General features: G+C 36.2%; 1 protein-coding gene across 15 annotated transcripts in view; it reads left to right on the top strand.

Moving 5' to 3' along the window:
- Positions 1–23,274, top strand: part of nfasca (neurofascin homolog (chicken) a) — a 129,819-nt gene that overhangs the window by 34,428 nt on the left and 72,117 nt on the right. For all 15 annotated transcript variants that reach the window (XM_051122226.1, XM_051122231.1, XM_051122228.1 and 12 more), the window contains exon 2: positions 19,938–19,996. The gene's annotated coding sequence lies outside the window, so the exon portion shown is untranslated. The remainder of the gene's footprint in view (positions 1–19,937; positions 19,997–23,274) is intronic.

The following is a 23,274-nucleotide window of genomic DNA, read 5'->3' as shown; positions in this document are numbered from 1 at the left end:
TCATGGTCTGATCTGTGAAGATTTATACTCTGCAGCGTTGTGTTTCTGTCTTTGTCTCAGTGTGGTGAACGTCCGACTGGAAGATTGTAACTATTCAACAAAACCTCATTAGAATACTTGGTATTTGTTTCAACAGACAATTAAACAGCAATTAGACTACACTAATGAAAGTGTTTAGGGTGTTTTTTTTTTTTTACTTTTACTTGCTCTTATTCTCAGCTTCTCTTTCTCTGTATTTTCCCCTTTCTCTTCATCTGCCTTGTCGTATTTACAATAAGTTCACCCAAAATTAAAATTCTGTCGTTAATTTCTCACCCTCACGTTTTTCCAAACCTGTAAGACCTTCGCTCATCTTCAGAACACAAATTAAGATATTTTTGATGAAATCTGAGAGCTTTCTGACCCTGCATAGACAACAATGCAACTACCACATTCAAGACCCTGAAAGGTAGTAAAGATGTTGTTAAAATAGTCCATGTGATAACAGTGGTTCAAAACAAAAATAATGACTTTGTTCAACAATTTTTTCTCTTGTCAGTGTCAGTCTTCAACAAGAGTAGCACAATGCATGCGTATGTAGGGATGCGTATGTTCGCGAATCCTGTCATAAAAAACGAATTTACAGTTTAATGCGGAATGTCACAGAATCTGTCAAAGTTTAAATGAATTAATCACCTTAAATCAAATTGCGATATGGACTAATATATGTAAATATTGAGCTGCAAAACAACTCTTTAAATATGAATTCTGCATTTCTCTGTGTTAATGAATGGCGCGGACATGCGTTTCTGTTTACTACTTGTACTGAAGCACACGTGACACTACGTGACTGATATTAGCGGCTGCCGTCTCACTAAATGAGGACATAAATACATGAACAACATCTGTAGAACTGCCCTGAGAGTTTTACCGTTTCATTTGAGTAAAACTATCGTCATATCATATATAGACAGAAATTTAAAGGTAAAGGATTATTTTTAAGGAATAATCATATATTTCTTCAATGTTTTAATTGTAATAGTAAATCTGCCAAAAAATAACATTTTCATTAATTAAAAGATAAATTAAATTAATTAATTCTGAGAAAAATAAGCATTTCACAAGGCTATTGTAAGAATAAATTAAACTTGTTTTTTTGCATTCAAATAATTAGGCATGTTCGAACACTAAATCATAAGATGGGCAAAAATAAAACATTTCATAGGGCCTTTAACATGTACTTTTTTGTTAAACTGATTTTAAATTGTTTAAGTTTCATGATTTTAATTAATTAGACAGTTGGATTAATAAAATTTAATTTGATCATTAAAATTGAGTCCAGAAAAAAAAAAAAATCTAGAAAAATTAAAACGGATTCCATAGGGCCTATGTAAAGTGCTGCTGATGCAGGAGCTGGCATTTAGAGAAGTCAAATGGCTTACTTACAGTTGTCTGTTCTCACTAATTCTGAAAAAAATTAAACATTCTCCTTTTAAGATTTTAAATATGGGCTGTGGTGAAAGCAGCTGTTTCATATTTACAACATAGCTGTCATGTGTAGTCAGAAAAAGGCTGTTTGATGTTTTCTAGGAAGCTCCATCATTGAGCTGATGTGCAGCGTTCACATGTGGCTGATAGTGACATGTCAGGATTTGCTCTGCCATGTGTGTCTCTGTGAATAAATAGGCTAGTGTCATTTACAAAAGAGCTTCAGTCACGCTTTAATGTAAATATTGTTAGTGGCCTAGACAGAAACCAGATACACGAAGAGTGAAGTTCTGGATGAATGCACCAGAAAAAAGGCAAAAACATCTTGGGCTTGTGACAATGACATTATGATGTTGCGTAATATCATCAGCGCTGTTGAATCAGGCATACAACCGGACATGGAATACAACGGGCTGATTGTGTAGATCTACATGTATGCGTTTCTGTGTATGGGGGGCTGGAAAACCCATCCTTTGTGTGGCCTGAACAGGAGGAGGTTAATGTACTCACAGATAATGCACAGAGACGCTCTTTCAATGTAAATATTTAAACTGATCACTCAAAACCCCCTCAGTTTCTTCCAGGGACATTAGAAATTTTCCCACAATGGCACATTCATATTCGTTTTTTACCCTAATACACCTGAGATTCAGATTCACATAGGGCTATCACTTACGGTTATTTGGCTTCAAATGATCCCAAATGCAGTTGTAAATGATCCCAGCCGAGTAAGTCTTATCCAGCGAAACGATCGGTTAATTTCATTAAAAAAATTCAATTTAAATACATTTTAATCACAAACGCTTGTCTTGTCTTGCTCTGCTTGAACTCTGTGTATTCTGGTTCAAGGCAGTTAGGGTATGTCAAAAAACTCCACTCATATTTTCTCCCTCAACTTCAAAAATCATTTCAAAATCATCCTACGTCGCTGCAGAAGTACCGACCCAGGTTTTGCAAAGTGAACATGCAAAGAAGATCAAACACCCTTAACAAAAAAGGTAAAACAGCGATATACAATTCTGAAGTTGAGGGAGAACATGAGATGGGAGTTTTTCGACATACCCTAACTGTCTTGAACCAGAAAAAAACTGTTCAGGCAGAGCAAGACAAGATGAGCATTTGACATTAAAAAGACCCTTCTTCCTCGGCTGGGATGTTTTACAACCACATTTGGGATCGTTTGAAGCCGCATTTAAACTGCATTTTGGAAGTTCAAAATCGGGGCACCATAGAAGTCCACTATATGGAGAAAAATGCTGAAATGTTTTCCTCAAAAAACATAAATTCTTTACGACTGAAGAAAGAAAGACATGAACATTTTGGATGACAAGGAGGTGAGTACATTATCTGTAAATTTTTGTTCTGGAAGTGGACTTCTCCTTTAATATTTGCTAATTTCTTTGTGACTGAAATGCTGCAGCCACTATGATTTATTGAGTAGGCCTATGTGGACATCAAAACATGTGAACTCAGAGTGAGGGTTTGACCATTTATTTTAAAATCGTTGTGTTGTGTTGAATCTGTGTTGCAAGTAGGTTTATGAATGACTTTACTTGCATTCCCAGATGAAAGTTATAATAAACCCAAACTCACAGAAATATACAGAGATGGAGTTTATGACATTTAACTTACTGTGAACAGAGCTGCTCTTAAACACACATAAGAAACCTACAAACATGTAAATAATTAAAGCACATATATTAAAAGAAGTAGCTCACTTCCAGAACCAAAATTTACAGATCATTTACTCACCCCCTTGTCATCCAAGATGTTCATGTCTTTCGTTCTTCAGTCGATAAGAAATTATGTTTCTTGAGGAAAACATTTCAGGATTTTTCTCCATATAGTGGACTTCTATGGTGCCTGCGAGATTGAACTTCCAAAATGCAGTTTAAATACAGCTTTGAATGGCTCTAAACGATCCCAGCCGAGGAAGAAGAGTCTTATCTAGCAAAACGATCGGTCATTTTCGAAACAAATTAACAATTTACATACTTTTTAACCTTAAATGCTCATCTTGTCTCTGTGATGCGCATGCGTAGCCTATGTAATCCGGGTCAATACAGTTAGGGTATGTTGTAAAACTCCCATCTCGTTTTCTTCTTCAATGTCAAAATCATCCTACATCGCTGTTTTACCTCTTTGTAAAGGGGGTTTGATCTTCTTTGCATGTTCACTTTGTAAACACTGGGTCGGTTCTGCAACAATGTTGGATGATTTTGAAGGTGGGGAAGAAAACGAGATGGGAGTTTTTAGACATACCCTAACTGTATTGAACAGGAAAAAACAGTTCATGCAGATCTAGATGAGCGTTTGAGGTTAAAAAGAATATAAATTGTCAATTTGCTTTGAAAATAACTGTTCATCTTTGGCTGAGATCATTTAGAGCCATTTGATTCTGCATTCAAACTGCATTTTGAAAGTTCAAACTTGGGGGCACCATTGAAGTCCACTATATGGAGATAATTCCTGAAATGTCTTCCTCAAGAAACATAATTTCTTATCGACTGAAGAAAGAAAGACACAAACGTCTTGGAAGTGAACTTCTCTTTTAAACCTGCATGACATATATCTATTTAATTGCAGCATCTGTCAATTCACAATAGTATTGTTTTATTATGATTTTTGAGTTTAATATATAATGCAGCCTTAGAAAATAGTCTAATAATGCATTTCATGTATTCTCGTCCATAAAATGTGCCATTTCCGGTATTTTGCGGGTTACTTGACATGGGCAAAATCCAATCGTGGATTTTTTATAAGCGAGTACTCAAATCGTGACAGCCCTAGATTCACATATACCATATTTTTATATGAAATAAATCCAAATTACATGTAATCAGTTACTACCCAGCACTGTATGTATATTCTACAGAAATAGTAAGCTTAATATGCTATTCTGAACATGTTGCTGGTCTCCTTCTCCCTAAACTAATATGATCTACTGATTGCACAAAAAGAATAAATTACTATGTAAAATCACTGTCTCTAGTCAATAATGTACTTTCATATAATTTATGCTACGTTTTAGATTGGATAAATGTCTTGTTATAGAATAAAAAGAGGTCTGGTTCTGCTCATTTATGTCTTGAGATTGGGCCAGACGCAGATGAATTGTTCCAGAACGTCTCCAATTAGTCCAGGTCTGTGTCCTTTAAAAGCCTTCTGCTTTCCATAATGAGAGATTTAGCACTGGTGACGCTTGCAATGCTCTTCTGGAGTATTAATCGTTCGTGTCAATGCTAGCTAAGCTCTTCTGCCGCCCGTGTGGTGCTGAGTGAATCTACATAGTCTATTGTGGCAAACTCAGCAAAATTACCATCATATGCAGCATAATTGCACTCGCAGCTGTTAGTCAGCACTTCCAGACCTTTGCTTCGGTTTTATAATGTAGCGTAATAGTCTTACAGGTAGGACTCTGGCTTCTTATTTTGAAGAGAATAAGAAGCCAGATGCTCGAATCCCAGATGGGGAACAGTTGTTGGACCCTTGAGCATTGCGCTTGCATTGCGTGATTTTTTTCCTGCTGAAAGTGTGTGACTAAAAGAATAACATAATGTGATGTAACTTAATATTACACACATTGCCCTGGTTTCATTGAGAAACATATTGAGGAACAGAGAAACGCTATAAAGGCTTATCTAAAGAAACTCTGTAGGATTAGAAGAAAAGTCTACGGTATTAGCACACCATCAAAGCTTGAGTATATTTCTTCTTTTCTCCATTTTCGATCCATTCATAGCCATTATTGTAGCTTGAAGCTGTCAGAGCATGTTTTATGGATGTCGCCTGACGGGCGACGACGGAAACGTGTTAGTAGAACGCAGAAGTAATCCACATACATTTACTGTGACTGTAGGGATAGGTTGTATTACGTACCTACAATCCACCAAAAATATGAGGAAGAAATTCAGATGATTTAGATGTGTCTAAAAAGCATTGACCTGAATTATGACCTCGTGTTGCCTCATGCGCACAATCACAGCGCCCGAGGGCAACAGTACGAGCTGAAGCAGACGTGAAGTTCAACAGAGGCTGGCGTGGAATACACATGAGTCTGATTCATCAGACGTCGGTTCACGATTTGCTGGTGTCTTTAGATCTGACGGAAGACTGAATCTCGAGGCTTTAGGTTTTAGCATAAACTACAGAATTAAGAAAGCAGTGTAAATAGCATGCGCATATATTATCTTCAGTGCCCGAGTGCACCGACTGCATTGACCCTGTGGCATTTGGAACAGGTTCAATCGGAATGGTTTAAGGACTGAGATGGTCTCCCACAAAGCTGGATTTCTCTCTGCTTTGGGGGCTTGAAAAACTGCTCATGAACCCTTGGATTCTCTGAGGCGAAGAACAGAGTAATTAGCAGTATTTCTTAGGGATTGTCTCTTTGTTTGAATATGATTAGCAAGGAGTATTTCCATGGAATGTGTTTCAAGTGTGATTATGGGTTTCTTAGCAGCGTGCTTGTCATGTTGTAGAGCTGTTTTCTTTGAGGAGCCTTTGTTGAAGAATGTGTACCACAAATTTACCAACGTTTTTCCAGTACCACTCCATTGACACCAAACCAGAAATGGGCTCATTTTAACCAATTGTTAACATATAGTTTATTTCACAGCCCAAATTATTTACAAATGTTAATTAACGTTAAGAGTTAAATATAATTTGTTTATATTTTACGTGTATTTTATGTATTTAAATTACTACAAAAATTATTGAAATGGTTAAAAATATGTAAATTATATATATACATACATACATACATACACATACATCCATACACACACACACACACACACAATTTTTTTATATATTTATACAAATTGTGTGTGTGTGTGTGTGTGTGTGTGTATTACTTTAAGTATTTTTTTAAATAAATTGTAACAAAACACGTCATAATAGTATTCACAATTATTAGAGCAACTAGTATATAATAATAATAATAATAGTAATAATAAATTATTAAATGCAATTACGTATTACATTTAATTACTTCAAAACTTTAAAAAAATTTTATTATTATTTTTCATTTTCGCAAAACATACTTAAAAATGAAATATGTGTGTGTGTGTGTGTGTGTATATATAATTCTTAAGTGTGGTTTCTTGAAACATATTTATTATTTATTTTTATTATATAGTATTTGTTTTTATAATTATTATTATTATGACTTTATTATTATACGTAAGACTTTATACGTATGTTTTGTAACAGTTTATTTTACAAAATATACTTAAACTAATAAAGTCATAATTATAAAAACAAATACTATATAATAATAAATTATCAAATTTAATTACTTAAATTTATTTATTTATTATTTTTTAGGTTTACTTTTAATTTTCAAATAATTTATAATAATAATTTAATTAAATGTAATAATGTATTTCACAAAACATACTTAAACTTATACTTATTAAAAAACATAATTATTATATATTTTTGTTAATATTAACTTATTATATATATATATATATATATATATATGTATATAATATTTATGATGTTTTGTTGAAACATTATCATATTATCATTATTATATTTTTTGTATGAATATTAATTTATAATTATAACTTTTTAAATGTTTTGTAACAATTTATTGTACAAAACATACTTACAAAGTCATAATTATAAAAACAAATAGCATATAATTTTAATAAATTATTATATTTAATTACTTCAAAAAATATTTTGATTTTCAATTTTAATTATTTTGATTTAATTAAATTAAATGTAATACACAAAACATGCACAAAACATAGAACTGTATTATTATTATTATATACTATTTGATATATGAATATGCCTTTATTATTATTGTGACTTTATAAGTATGTTTTGTATAATAAATTATTACATTTAATTTCATTAAAATAATGAATTGCATAACGCATAAAGTACCTCCCTGGAAACTGCTGCAATGGGGTTTGCGTAACCCCTGATTTTGGATCACTGTTCTAGATCTTTTAGCTCCATTTTTTGTATTATTATTCATCAAGGTTAAGACATCACGTCTGTTCTTTGTCTGTATGAGGAGGGACATATTCTCATTTGCCATCTCATTCGCTGATTGGCTTTCTCTATTACGAGAGCTCTAATGGCAGCGTGTGTCCAGAATAATCACAAAAGAATGAAAAGCCCACCCTCCTAAATTAGCTCCAGGGGCGTTTCTTGTAGTTGTTATTGTGCGCTGGATAGATTTCTGAGGTTTAATTAATGGATTTGTCAGCGGCTCATCTCTCTGACCCCCCTTATCTGTCACACACTCATTCACACATAGACTCAAACACACATGCAAATTCAATCAAACTCACACATAAGCATACACACACATACTAACGCACGTTTCTTATCATTCGGCATTGAGCGGATGTCTCTAGAGACTATATTCACACCCTTCACGCTATCTACCAATCCCTCCTTATGATAAGTGCGAACGAAGGAGTAGCAAAACACACGGGGAGGAGCGGGGGACCCACGTCCCAGGAGGTAGGATGGCACAGCTACGACCATTAAGAGATCCAGAATGTATTTAGTCACCACGGTAACCCCAGGCAGATGGACCCATCCAGGAAATGAGTCCCAGCAGCTATTTTTGTAAACATTTTCACTGCAATAAAATACTGATACGATGCCACACTGTGTGGCTTTTGGTTGTAATTTTCAGTCGAGGGGCAACAAGAGAAGCAATGTAAGTCTTCACTGCTTTCCTAGCAATAAGAAGGAAAAGAATGGGAAGATGCCTGTAGACGAATAAAACTTCCTAAAGACCCATGTCTTTGTTCTCTCCGCTTCAGCCCTGATGCCTTTGAGGCTTTTAGTATAGCACAACTACTGAAAGAACTTACAAACGGCAGAGACAAGAAACACTAGATGCCATCCTGGCAGGATGTAAACATGCCAACGCTTGTCATGATGCCGCAACCACCGAAGGATTATGTTATATTAAGCCATACAAGTTTTAACACCCGGGGTACCCTTTAAAGGTGTAAGGAAAGAAAAATAAACGCAACTCAAGGTTCAAGAATAAAAAAAGGAAAGGGACAGAAATAAATAAAATATATATATATATATATATATATATATTTATATTTTCTGTAATATATTCTTCTGTGTTTATCTGTTGGTTTACAGATGTTTAGATATTTTCAACACAAACTACTGAATTAAAAATCTATATATAATAGAGGAAGTTAGATTTTTAGAAGTTTAGAGTTTTATGATGCATCAATAGTCAGTCCATCATCTGGAAAACATTCAACATTTCCTTTCACCCATTATTTTTAAATGACTTCTCTAAACCTGTCAGTTGAGGTGGGGTTTCATGAGCTTTACAGGAATCAGCATGCATTAAATATGCATAACTGGCCTATATGTGACCTCTCAATCTACAGTCTTTTAATGCTCCACAAGGAAACATGATGCATCAAGAGCTGTGGGGTGTAAACTTTTGAACATGATGAAGATGTCCAAATTTTTCTTGTTTGGTTGAAATTAATTTTTTTCCCATTTAGTACTGGCCTTCGGAAGCAACAGAAGATACTTGCATGTTTCCTGGAAGTCAAATTAAGTACAATTTACCTTGATTTTCAAATTCAAAGAGCTTTCACCCCCAGCTCTTAATGCGTAATGTTTATTTCTGAAGCATCAGTAAATGTTTGAACCTATTTTAATAGTTGTGTTTGAGTCCCTCAGTTGTCCTCAGTGTGAAAAGATGGATCTCAAAATCATACAGTCACTGCTGGAAAGGGTTCAAATATGCAAAAGATGCTGGAAAACTGAAGAATCTGCAGGACATGTAGGATTTTTCTAAAGAACAGTGCTCAGTTTAACTGTTCAGAACAAACAAGGGACTCATGAATAACCATCACAGTCGTAGATCATCCAGGTAACCACACACAGTATTAAAGGGGTCATCGGATGCCCATTTTCCACAAGTTGATATGATTCTTTAGGGTTTTAATCAAAAGTCTATAATATACTTTGGTTAAAAATTCTCAGTGGTAGTGTAAAACAACACCCTTTTTACATTGTCAAAATGAGCTCTGCAAAAATCAACCCGTTCTGATGGATTGCTCCTTTAAATGCAAATGAGCTCTGCTCAGCCCGCCCCTCTCTGTGGATTGACGAGCTGTGCTCGGAGAGATTCGTATTTAGCGCATTTAGCCGTGAAAGTTGCTAACTAGCAGGTTATTAGGAAAGGTGATTGCAGAAATTCATAGTAAAACCCTTATACTCACTTCTGCTGTAAGTGAAGCTGGATCATGAATGATTTGCATGAACACCCAGCTGCTGAACCTCTAATTTATGTAGATCGGGAGGCGCATTCCCTTCACAAACAAACGTAATCCACTGCATCTTCAGAGGCTCAGGTATCAGGAGTAAATGATGACCATTGTTTGTTATTACATCCAACAAAACCACACCTCAACTGCTCAGTCGGAGATATTCTTGTCTAACTTACATCACTGCTACCGCATCGAAACAACAGAGGTCAGACTGTTACAGCTGATCTGAGGTAAGACGCTCGTGTCAATCAAGTATCGTGGGAGCGGCCTCTGTCGATGTGACGCCACACCAACAGGCATCTGAGAATGGCTCGATTTGAAAAAGGGGATATTATTTTTACAGATCAATTAAAAACCACTGCATGGATTTTTATCATTATAGGGCAGATTTGTACATACACTGTCAACACACGTTAATGTTCAAACAACATGAAAAAGTGAACTTAGCATCCGATGAACCCTTTAAGAACCAAGGGTTCCAAAACTTTTGAAGGGGGTTATTTGAATAATTTCAGCTATTTTTACCTGTACAAAACAGTTTGTTTTGCTGCTTGATATTGAAAATTGATGGGTCTTACCATATGTATTATCTTAATTATGAGCATGCTGGTTTGTAGTGCAAACAGTTTTCCCATTTACTGCATGCTGTTATTCTTCTCATTATTTTCATATAGCGGATAATAATCCAGAAGTCTAACCTATAGGCTTACTTCTGTATTGAAGAAAAAGGTGGATAAATCATAAAGAATACAGTGTCTAGGCTAGTTTGAACATCTGTTTGTTCTGAATTCTCTAAAGCTGTTTCTAAAATGCTTAAAAAGGGAAACCATTCAGAAATATTCTGTCTGGTATATTTTTAGCAGTGTTTTTTTTTTCCGACCAGAATCCTGTTTTGTGCAGTAACACCCAGCTGCTGCACCTCTAATGAACCCTTATTACTTAGTATCCCAGCAACAGCACACATGTATGGTTTACACCGATTTCATTTTTATTTGCCATTTTTATGCCTTTTTTAAAGCCTGTCGTTTGGGTCTGATTTAACAATGTGCTGCCTAACAGACCATATAATGTAAATAAAAAGGCTGTACGTTTCGTACCTTCTCTTTGTACCTTCTGACTTTAAAAACAACACATTGCCACCCCATGACGGACACGCACATGCTGGATGGGTAATGGGCGTAGCACACACCTCCTCTGGGACGAGCTTTATACTCAGAGACATATACACACAAACACCCCTCACCCGATGCTGTTGCTATGGAGCTGTGGCGACCAGGTTGTCTACCATTGGCCAACAGCAGGAACTCGGGTGAGGAGAGTTTGGATAATAAGCAACTGCGTTGCATTTGTATTCAGGTAGAAAGTAAGAAAATAAAAAGAAGTACCTTAAAAACATATGATAGTATGTGTGAATTGTTTACTGGGTTAGCTGGGTTTGGGTGTGTGCATGGTAGGATCTGTTCTTGTTGTCTGTCCACCTATCGCTGTCTCTCCCCAGGCACAAACTCATCTCGTCTTATTGAGTTACAGGACATCCACACAGCAAAACAGATTTTTATAATCCACTAGAACAGAGTAAATGAGATAAAATAAAAAATCAATACAAGAACACATCAAAGAAGGTTTTCCATTGGTGTATTTACTCCAGTGTGTGACCTTTCTGTGATTGGATAAATACTGAATTAAACAGTGCGGGAGGAAATGAGAGCAATCCGAATGTGCTGGCGGAGATTAGGCAGAATCCAATTTCTCTTTAGAATGGAAGAGACTAAAGCTGGGCTGAAAGGATGTAGGAGGGTGGTCGTCTTTAAGGGTATAGTAGAGGAAGGGGGTCTTAAATATTTCAGTTGTGGCACAGCATGTTTTAGACGTGCAGTGGACTGATAAAAAACACTACTAGGTTAGTATGTGATGAATAGTGAACAAACTCCCTTTAGATATCTGATTCAGAGCATGTAATGGTGTATAAATCTAGCAGTGTGCGGGCACAACCACCCTACAATGATAAAAATTCATTCAGTCCTTTTTTCATCCACAGAAAGCCTAAACAGTCTTAATAATCAAGCCGTTTTGATTTTCTAAGCAGTGTGATGTCATATTGATCAGGCTCCGCCCATGACTGTATATGGACTGTCCCGTATTAGCCAGTTGTGTGCTGTCCACCATTTTCTCTGCACTTGAGCAGCTGTAGGGACACCAGTGTCTCGTAAGCAATGCAGGTGTTTTGTAGTTTAATGTAAACGTGATCATAAGAATGTTCATTTTCTCCCAACAGTGAATTAGTTTAGATTTGATGGTAACGTGCCACCAAATACACAAAAAAATGAAAGAAATGGGCGGGGTGAACAGTAGCTCATTATCATTTAAAGAGCCATGCACCGAAACGGGTCGATGTGAACAGAGCTGTTTTTGTCAAGGTAAAAAGGTGTTGTTTTACACAATCATTGGGGAATATTGCAAAGTATGTTGCAGACATTTCATGAAGACCCTAAAGAATCATACCAACTTGTGGAAATAAGCATCCGATGTCTTTAAGTCTTCACCATCAGGTCATTCACTTTTATGTGGTGTTTGCATATAAATGTGTTTTTTTAAATGTGTTCAGTGTGTGGACACAACCATCCTACAATTATAAAAATCCATTCACTCCTTTTTTTAATTCCCAGAAAACCTAAACAGTCTCAATTATCAGGCATTTAGATTTTTTGAGTAGTATGACATCACATTGCTCAGGCCCCGCCCACGACTGCTGACTTTTTTTAATGTATTGTTTTTTAGTTTTTTGTACAGAACTTTGGTCAACCTTCAGGTTGTGTTTAAATGTGCTTATATAACTAACTAACTAACTATTAGCATATTTCCACCCTCAGCCAGTTGTACGCTGTCCGCCATTTTCTCCGCTCTTGAGCAGCTGTAGTGACAACAATGCCTCGTAAGCATTGCAGGTGTTTTGTATTTGGATGTAAAAGTGAACATCTATGATACATGAGTCTGTATCTTCTCCTGACATTGAGAACACAGTGGCTTAGTTTTGTTTTTGAACGGAAGAAAAGGGCAGGGTGAGCAGCAACCACCCTACAATTATAAAAATCCATTCACTCCTCTTTTTTAATCTCCAGAAAACCTAAACAGTCTCAATTATCAAGTCGTTGTTATTTTCTGAGCAGTATGACGTCATACTGCTCAGGCCCCACCCATGACTGCTGACTAATATGACCCATATTAGCAAAGTTTTAACTCAAACTGTTGCAATCTGTCAGTCATATAATAGCAGTCAATGGGATCCATGGCTTTGAGAGTCAAAAAAACATACACAGACAAAACCAAATGAAACCCTGCAGCTTGTGACGATACATTGAGGTGTTAGGACATGAAACAATTAGCCTGTGCAAAAAACTGAACAGTATTTATATCTGATCCACTGTAATGTCCAACTGTCCCGATCGTGTTCACAGTAGCCAGTGCGTGACGTGTCAAAGTTATATTATAAGACTGACAGCTTGCAACGGTTTGACCTAAAAATCTTTGTGTTCTACTGAATAAACAAAGTCACTTACATCTTGGATGCCCTGGGGGTAAGCAGATAAACATCAAATTTAAATTTTTGAGTTAACTATCCCTTTAAAGAGACATGGACTGAAACGGGACGATGTGAACAGAGCTGTTTTTGACAAGGTAAATTTTAACCAAAGTATGTTACAGACATTTAATGAAGACCCTAAGAATCATACCAAAAAATGTGCATCAGATGTCCACTTTAAGTCTTCACCATTAGGTTGTTTAAAACCAGTGCTGTCAAAAATGTTTTAAATTTGTTTATTTGTCGCTACAAGACCATTAGAGCATCATGACCCAGATCTTCTCCCTGCCGCAAGGATCCCCTCATCCCACCTTGAGTAGAGTAGGTCAGCATCTGGCAGTTTGTGGTAAAACATCCAGGCAGCTCTTGCCTCTCCTGCTCAGGGGTACAGTGGATAAGAAGATCTGCTTTGAATAGAAAACTTAAGACTAACTTTTATGCATAAATTTCCCAGCGGTTCATTTTCCAGGTGTGAATTATTTCTGGATATACATAAGGTAATATTTGCCAGCAATGTGTGGGAGGAGGAGGAATTGTTTCGGCTCTAATCAGGAAGAGGTGGGATTGATTTATCGTTTCCCTCAGGGCTGGAGATACGCCTCTTTCACTCCATTGCTTTTCCACTGTCTTCATCCCTCCCCCGTCTTCCTCTCGCTTTCCACCAAACTACTTTTCATTCTGCTCCTCTAAGGTCCCCCCTTTTTTCTGTCCCCTCCCTTTCCTCTCCCTGCTGCCCCCTCCCCGCATCTATTCTCTCCATCCTCTCTCCTGGTATAACTAGGTCATTCTGCAACATTGAACCATTGCTCCTGCCAACCATAAGATCTACACAGCTCTGGACACTTTTGACTGAAGTCTTCTTTACCTTTCTAGTTTATTTGTCCATTTTTTTGCATAATTTAAAGCATACGTGTATCCACCTCCAAGCTTTAATTGGATGACATTGCATACTGGACCATCTTGCCCATCTGTGTGGCTTGTTATTACTGTGGCCTTCTGACCTGTAAATGCTAATAAGATCCAGTAATGGACAGTGTCAGAGGTCAGACAGGAAGTGTAGTCCATGAGGAGCAGATGTTACTGGACAATATGAGATATTTGGAGGACAAACAGACAATGGATGTAAAACTAAAGCAGCATGTAAACATTGTGCTTCAAGGGAGGCAGGAAGAACCTTTGTGGGCTCCTGGGAGGAGGTCTAGTGAAGTGTGAGCAAGATGCTGTGTGTATGATTGCGTGACTGACTGGTTGTCTGGTTGTCAACGAGAGCAGAAGTTCAGACCACCTTCCTCCAGGCTTTTGTGGGTGTTTTTGGTTTGACCTGTCCTCATGTCTGTCCTTTCCATTATAACTGTCCACATTTTCATGCAAAAATGCACAACTATTATATTAATCATTTCAGTTCTGAAATGCCAGTTTAGATTTAGAAGACTTTTCTTGTGACTGCTTCATCGTATATGGTGTTCTTGGTGGTTGCTAGGGTGTTGCTAGGTTTAGGACTGGCGTGGACAGCTGATTCCCAAAGCTTTTGTTATTCTTCATATTCTGTGTGGTAGTTAGTTTGCAGGAGTAACAGAAATTAACTTGATTTTTACCTTTTATGGCCGTTTTTACCTTTATAAAGCTATGTTTTTCTGACCTAATTAAATGTATGCATTATTTTTTGTGTCAAATTCTTACATTTAATTCATGTATTTAAATAGTAACACACCAATCAAATGTAATCAGTGTCAACACAATTTGTGTTTGCAATGCAGAAGTGGCACAGAATCTACATTTGAAGTGGCATTTAGATGCATGTACACAGACTGTTTAAAGCAGGACATGAGTGCAGTTAACCTGCAGTTACAAATGCATAAATAATTTTGATGTTTTAAAAACAACATGTTCAGTAGTGATATTTGAAATGATTCTGGGAAAAAAAAAACAGGAAAATATATTTTAAATATGAACCTATAATCACCAGTAGGTGGCAGCTGATCATTAAGTCATTGAGTCATTCATTCAACCGATTCGTTCAAACGACTGATCGATTCAGTAATGAAACACCATTGTGTGTTGCTCAGAGATGCAAAACATTTCTGCTGTGGCTTTATTAGGGGCCAAGCACCAGAGGTGCGGTGGCACCTATTGTATCCGTTGGCGTTATTATTATTCCGCTTCTTCTTCTTCTTCTTCTTCTTCTTCCTCTTCCGCCGCAAGTCTATGGCAGCCCATAGAACCGCTTGCGGGAAAGTTGTATAATTTGGCACACTGATAGAGGACAGTCCCAACATTAGCCATAGCAAGTTTGGAGTCTCTAACTCAAACTCTCTAGCGCCACCACTTGTCCAAACTTTCCAAAGATTTATGCTAATAACGTTTGAACCGTAAGTCACACAACAAAAATTCTTTTTTCCTCTGATTCCTTGGCTTATGCCGAGTTGAATGGACACCAAAATTCAAAAATCGTAAGGTTTAGTTTTTTCGCTATTCTCAATTGTTCGTAAAACCTACTTTTTCGAACTCGTCCTAGGCCGTTGCACCGATTGTCACAAAAATTGATCCAGATCATCTTCAGACCACGCTGGCAAAAAGTTATGGAATTCAAGTCGATTCGTCCAGCCGTTCACGAATAACACGCGAAAGAATTCTACGAAAAGCTAGCAAAAATCAATGTGAGGCTATATCTCCGTAATAGTTTGTCATATTGACACCAAACTTGGTATGTGTTATAACAAGCATGACCTGAGCCTACCTGCAGTGTTTCGGTGCAGTGCCCCCTAGTGGTCAGGAGATACGAAAAATGGCTATTTTTCTTTATAACGTCTGAATGATTTGTCCAAAAATCACAAAACTGGTCTCTTTAGATTCGGTGTGTCATACCGAGTCGAACCATATCCAATTTTCCCATGTCAGCCATTTTGGGTGTCGGCCATTTTGAATTTAGCTTTAAAATGCTGTATCTTGAGAACGGATTAGCGTATCGTTTCGGCATTAATTACAAAAATGTTCGGCACCATGCCCTGAATGTACATAAAAATTTTGGGGCCAGCGCCACCTTGTGGTCAAAAGTTATAACGAAATTTCAAAAAATGCTAATAACTTTTGCGTACATTAGCCTATTGAAATGAAACTGATTTTGATAGATTCCTTCGGTCATGCTGAGAACACCGATACCAATTTTGCCAATTTTGGCTGAACTTCCTGTCCGCCATTTTGATTCATGTTGAAAACCTACTTTTTCGAACTCCTCCTAGACCGTTAGTCCGATTTTCACCAAATTTGACTCAGATCATCTTCAGACCATGCTGACAAAAAGTTATGGATTTTGTGTCGATACACGAAACCGTTTTCGTTTAGCGCATCAACGAATTTACTGGAAAGATGCCAAATTGCATCCGAGTCTGTATCTCTGCAAAGCTTTGACATATTGACACCAAATTTTATATGTGCTATTGTCACCACACTCTGACCAAGCCACATCAATTTGGTAACAGTGCCACCTATGGCTCAGAAGTAATACGCCATTCACTAAACATTAATAATGAAATTTACAAAAATGCTAATAACTTCTGTTTACATTAGCCTTTTGGAATGAAACTGATACAAATAGATTCCTTGGGTCAAGTCGAGAACATTGATACCCATTATGCCGAAATTGGCCAAACTTCCTGTCCGCCATTTTGATTAATGTACAAAACCTACTTTTTCAAACTCTTCCCAGACTGTTAGTCCGATCTTCACCAAATTTGACTCAGATCATCATCAGACTATGCTGGCAAAAAGTTATGAATTTCGTGTCGATATACGAAACCGTTTTCGTTTAGCGCATCAACAAATTTGCTGGAAAGATGCCAAACTACATCTGAGGCTGTATCTCTGCAAAGCTTTGACATAATGATGGCAAACTTTGTGTGTGTCATTGTCATTTCACACAGAACACGTCACATAAATTTGAAAACAGCACCACCTGTTGGTCAAAAGTGATAAGCCATTAAATTTTATTACGATTGGTTGTATTTATGATTTTCAGCCATTTCAACTGATATTATCCTAAAATGGCTTAAGTTACTCACTGTTGTAGTCGGTCTGCTGCTCCTTGCCGTGCTTAACTCCTCATTCTGCCTCTTTTGTGCTTGGCCCCGCAATTGCTGCTTGCAGCTATATTTTGGAACTATTTTTGTTGACCGAATACAGCAAAAACAGGAACAGGTCTAAAATAAGTCAATTAATATGAACTTCTTGCTTATTGGATTATTAAAAAAAAAAAAAAATCAATCACATTTTAATCGTGCTGCTGATATTTGAAGAAAAATATCACTCTGATATTAACTACATCAGATGATATAACTATAAAAAACATACAAGTCATTCAAAAGTTTACATCCCCTAATACTGTGTTGTTGCCTGAATGATCCACAGCTGTGTATATTTGTTTTGTGATAGTTGTTCATGAGTCCCTTGTTTGTCCTGAACAGTTAAACTGCCTGCTGTTCTTCAGAAAAATCCTTCAGGTCACACAAATTTTTAGTTTTTTCAGCATTTTTGTGTATTTGAACCCTTTCCAACAATGACTGTATGATTTTGAGGTCCATCTTTTCACACTGAGGACAACTGAGGGATTCATATGCAACTATTACAAAAGGTTCAAATGCTCACTGATGCTCCAGAAGGAAAAACCATGCATTAAGGGCTGGGGGGTGAAAACCTTTTAAATTTAATGATCAGGGTAAATGTAACTTATTTTGACTTCTGGGAAACATGTAACTGTCTTCTGTAGCCTCTGAAGGGCAGTACTAAATGAAAAAAAAAATTATATTTAGGCAAAATAAGAAAAATCTCCATTCTGTTCAAAAGTTTTCACCCCCCCCCCACCTTGTGGAGTATATGTCAACATCTTTTATGTGAAATATCTTATTCAGGTCAGTACTAAATAAACAATAACATGCATTTTGTATGATCCCTCTTGTTTTGGTAAAATAATTAACATTTGCAGATTCTGGAAGGGGGGTGTAAACTTTTGACCTCAGCTGTAACTGTATTAAGAATTGAAATGCAGTGCTGACTACCATATTCTGATGCTGTTTGAATGCAGCCTACATCTGTAGGATTATTCCACCCAGTTTATTGTCTACGAAGCAAGCCAGATGATACAGTGTATCATTCGTGTTCATAGCACAAATAGTGTTAGAAATAGCGTTTGGAGTGTTCTGGACATCTCAGAATTGTGCAACTGGGAAATGTAATGGTCACAGACAAGCTATCCCCAAGTTGCACATCTATAGCATGTCTTGAGCATGCTCACATCCACACAGTGTATTGGCGGAGGTTGTTTCCTGTATGTTCTCCTACTCAGCGTCTTTAATGTCCATAGAGATCAGTCTGTGCAGCCTGCCACAGGAGAACGAGATGTCAGCAGGATTCACTCTACCCATCTATCAGCACTTCATCCATCGCTCTATGTTAGTCACGTCTCTCTCGCTCCTTTCTTTTTCACTGTTCTTTCTCCTTCACTTCCTCTCTCAATATTATGTCAAGTCAGGAAAGGCCTTGTAGTCCCTCTGTTTGACAGAGGTCAAGCTCCCATGTCTCAGAGGTCAAGATTACACAGCTTCTGTCCAATACTCAGTAATCTTGTCGGTTTTCAGGGCCACAGATTTTGATGGTATGCTTAAGTGAAGTGTAATGCTTCTTGTTATGGTAAAACCTCTCTTGTCTGCAGGTAAAGAACTAACTGAGGCTGGTCGCTGACTAGAAGATTTTACCCCTCGAACGATCGCGGGGTGTGGCCTGATTCGAGGCTTGACGCAAATGTTTCTTTGTCCAAAAAAAAACTCTATTGTGAGGTGTCATTACAGTTATTTAACTGCTCTAAAACGGAAAGGAGTGTCCCTGAACTCAAATTGTAAATATCAAACATGTTTGATATTCAGAGGGTTTTAAGGCTAAAAATTGGTTGAAACTTTTGTCCTGAAAAAATATGATATTTAGGCAAAATAAGAAAAATGTACACATCTCCATTCTGTTCAAACTATTATTTTCTCTTGTGGACTATATGTAAACATCTTTTATGTGAAATATCTTATTAAGGCCAGTACTAAATAAATAATAACATGCAATTTGTATGATACCTCTTATTTTGGTAAAATAATTAACATTTTGTGGACCTCCAGACTTTTGACATCAACTGTAACTGCTGTTTGAATGCGGCCTACATCTGTAGGATTATTCCACCCATTGCATTGTCTACCAGGCAAAAGCAAAAGCACACCTCTCCTTATATCGCCATACGATATTTCTTTTATGTTCATATCTAGTCAAATCATCTAGTGTGTGCATTTAGAGGATTTTAAGGCTAAAAATCGGTTGAAACTGTCTTCATGTCTGTGGTTTCCCATGGTTTTATTTAAGAGATTTGAAAATCGTCTAGTGTGTGGCCAGCCTAAAGAAAACTGGAAGAGAATGTCAACGAGTTTTGCTTCTGTATAACTCTCTGTTTAAAAACCAGTGGTGTGTAGGCACAGAATAAAAATAGAGAAATAATAATAAATGAATACAATTGAACAGAACACAGTCATGTTAGGAAATGACCATAAACCCTTTTTTTTTTATCTTTACAGGTCTTAGAAGTCTCTGCCATCATCAGCCTTGGAATTGGCCAAATTTCCAGCCATTTTGTGTAAGTTTACACACAGTATCTTGATTGCTCTGCAGTCGTGTTTTTATTTTATTTTATAATACTAATTTATTTATGGGCAGTTGTACTATATTACTGTAAAAAAAAAATTGATAGCAGAATAATCAATCAGGTATTCCAGAGAGTCATATTGTAAATCATTATAATACAATACAATATTTTATTTTATTTTATTTTATTTTATTTTATTTTATTTTATTTTATTTTATTTTATTTTATTTTATTTTATTTTTCAGTTAGTCAGTTACACCATTTAGCATTCACTATTAGGGGTGTGAGATATGACCAGAATCATTTTATTAATTTTATTTTATGGTAACAATATATATTACAATATAGTGATTTTTTTCTTTAAATAAGGTGTATGTGATATCAGAATATAATAGAAATTTCAGAATTCTTGTCACCAGTGTCAATATCACAAACAAAAAAATAATACTAGTCTAAGTAGTCTATCTCACTGAAGACAAGTAGTTAAATAACAATAAGAAACTAATTATAAGCAACAGGACAAAAAAAACTACAGTAGAACAAATAAATAAGAAATTCTACACACATTGTATAAAGTAATCCAAAGTATAAAAATACTGCATATTCTTCACTGTGTAAAATAAAGATATATTTCTTCATATTAAAGTTACAAAAGTGATTTAGTCAAGAGCAATGAGAGATTTTCTCTTATGTTGTTTGATTAACATGAATGACAGACAGCAGGAATATTAGACTGCTGTCACTTTAAGAGCTGCCCGGATCCAATATATTGTTACATGTGTGTTTTCTTTCTCAGCTGTTGGCTTTCACTTAAGACCTAAATTACTGTGTTTCTGGGGATACTTGCAAAGACAGGCATTTTGACACATACCACAGTGTGTATTTTACCATTCAAGGCCTATAAAGTGGCAAAAATAACACTGTTCTATATTCCCACACTCTATGAGCACAGTCTTTACGTGCATGCATATAGCAAAATGAGTTCTCTTGTGGTCCTGATTGCATTTCAGCAGCTTAAAATCAGTTGCTTTTAAACCACAAAGCCTAAAAACGCATGCAAACGATATGTTATTGTGACCACGTGGCACAGCAACATCACATGAGCGTGTAACTGCGATAGAGACGATAGTCTAAAATCTGTACCGGCTGACAAATTTATGTCACTGTGAACGATGTATGTTATCACATATAAATACTTATTCTAGTGTCAACACTGTCTGTTGGAAATTATGGCAAATCTCCCTCATGCCCTTAGGTAAAACGAGCGTAACGTTTTTCACGTCTATTGAAAATGGAGTGTTAAAACATGCATATGGTGTGTGTAAGTGACAGCTGTAGGGGGCATCTAGTCCAGCATCCTCAAAATCTGTCTCAGTGAAGAACAGTGCTGAAGGGGGTCTGAAGAAGAGTGAGTGGGGCGTCTGGGGCACAGAGGCACGGCTCCACTGAGGGTAATTGGCTGTGATGGGCATGTGAGTATTTATAGAGTGGGAGTATGGGTAATGTGTGTGCGTGTGTTTGGATGAGAAGACTGCCTGGGGCTGTACTACCATCAGCACACTAGGGACATGGTGAGAGAGAGAGACAGAGAGATGAAACCCCAGACTGCTAGACCTTCAACCTACAGTGGCACCAAGGACATTTGACCTCAAATTGCCATTTAGTTTTATTTATTTAAGAGATATGGGTAGTCGACAAATAGCTAGTAAAACATGTTTTTTTTTTTTTTTTGTTTTTTTTTTTTGGTGAAAGACCATTTTTGAAGCAGAAATATATTTAGTGTGAAGTCTGATCTTTAAGAAAATATAAAGGTTCCCTAACTCCCTAAGTTTTTTTTTTTTTTTTACATTTTTACTGGACTGTACCATAAATTTGTCCTATGGTTTGACATAACAAAAATTAAGAAATTTGTTTTAAAAATTAAAAAATTAAAAAATTAAAGACAAACTTTGCTGTCATCTCTTTAAATTAAACCATTTTAAAACAAGATATATTTCTATCTCCCCTATTGCAATACTCAACTGATTTTTCTTTTAATATTTTGAGATATGTGTGTTGCACCATATGACATTACGTCACACCATAGGACATTATGTTACACTAAAGGACAGTTGGTAGTTATTAAAGTATTTCTATTTAATTTTTTAATTTTTATTTACTTTTTGCACCGTTCTCTTAGGATCTCCTCCCTTCTGGTGGATCCCTGATAATTTTCTGTCTAAATTTCCACATCCTCTCTCTAATTTCTCTCCCTCAATTCTTTCTGTTTCAAAAACAAAGTATCACATTTTATACTTCATGACACTTTTTAACAGTACTTTGTTTCTGCAAAAACATCAGAAAATACTTTAATATAATTATTGCATTTATGAACACTGAAAATTATCAAAAAAGAATAAAAAGGAGTTAAACAAATCTTATTTAATTATTTAAAATGCTTTTAAAGAGACCTTGTCCTCTGGTGTGACATCTTTGTCATTGACATTGTCATTTGACATTTTCTGTCACACCATAGTGTCACAATTAATGACCTTATTATTCCAAACTAACCTGACGTTAGCGGTTTGCAAGACACATTCGCATAATTTTCCATGATTATGTAGTTTAACATACAGTTTTTAATTAAAAATATAATTTAGGGGTGTCACACCAAAGGACAACAAAATGTAACACTTTTGTAGTGGTTTCAAAAAGGTTAAATATTTGAACAATTCTGAGACAAGAATTAACTATGTGCACGTCATGGGCTTGACGTGGGGATTTAGTAAAACGACGAAGAATGGGGTCCTTTAACTAATAATTTTGTTTTCTGGAATTGGCCGAAAATCAGGATATGGTGTCACACCAGAGGATTTTTTTTTTTTTGCCATTTACTAAAATAGATACTTGTACAGTTATGCTGGAGGTATTTATTAACATTTTTATGCTTGTCTTTTTAATTTATAAAAGTTAAAGGTAAAGGTAATTATTTAAACCATGCTTGAGACACCATAAGACAATTTTGAGATTTGGCTCAAAAATTTAAAAAATCAAATAACACTGCAGCTTTTATAACAACAGTTCCATGTACTCTAGGACAAAGAAATGTTTAATGATTTACAGCATTTTAAATAACGACAATATTAATTGTATTCATTTTTATCTTGTGGGACAGTGAAAATGCCATGTCACGTCAACAACCCATATGCATAAGATGTTTTAATGGAAAATGCGGCAACCACTACATATCAATGTAAAAATCAAATCTGGCTAAAAGTGTAAATGCGGCC

Source organism: Labeo rohita, chromosome 11, assembly GCF_022985175.1.
Source record: "Labeo rohita strain BAU-BD-2019 chromosome 11, IGBB_LRoh.1.0, whole genome shotgun sequence".
Lineage (NCBI taxonomy): Eukaryota > Metazoa > Chordata > Actinopteri > Cypriniformes > Cyprinidae > Labeo > Labeo rohita.
This window is presented reverse-complemented; position numbering and strand designations above follow the sequence as displayed.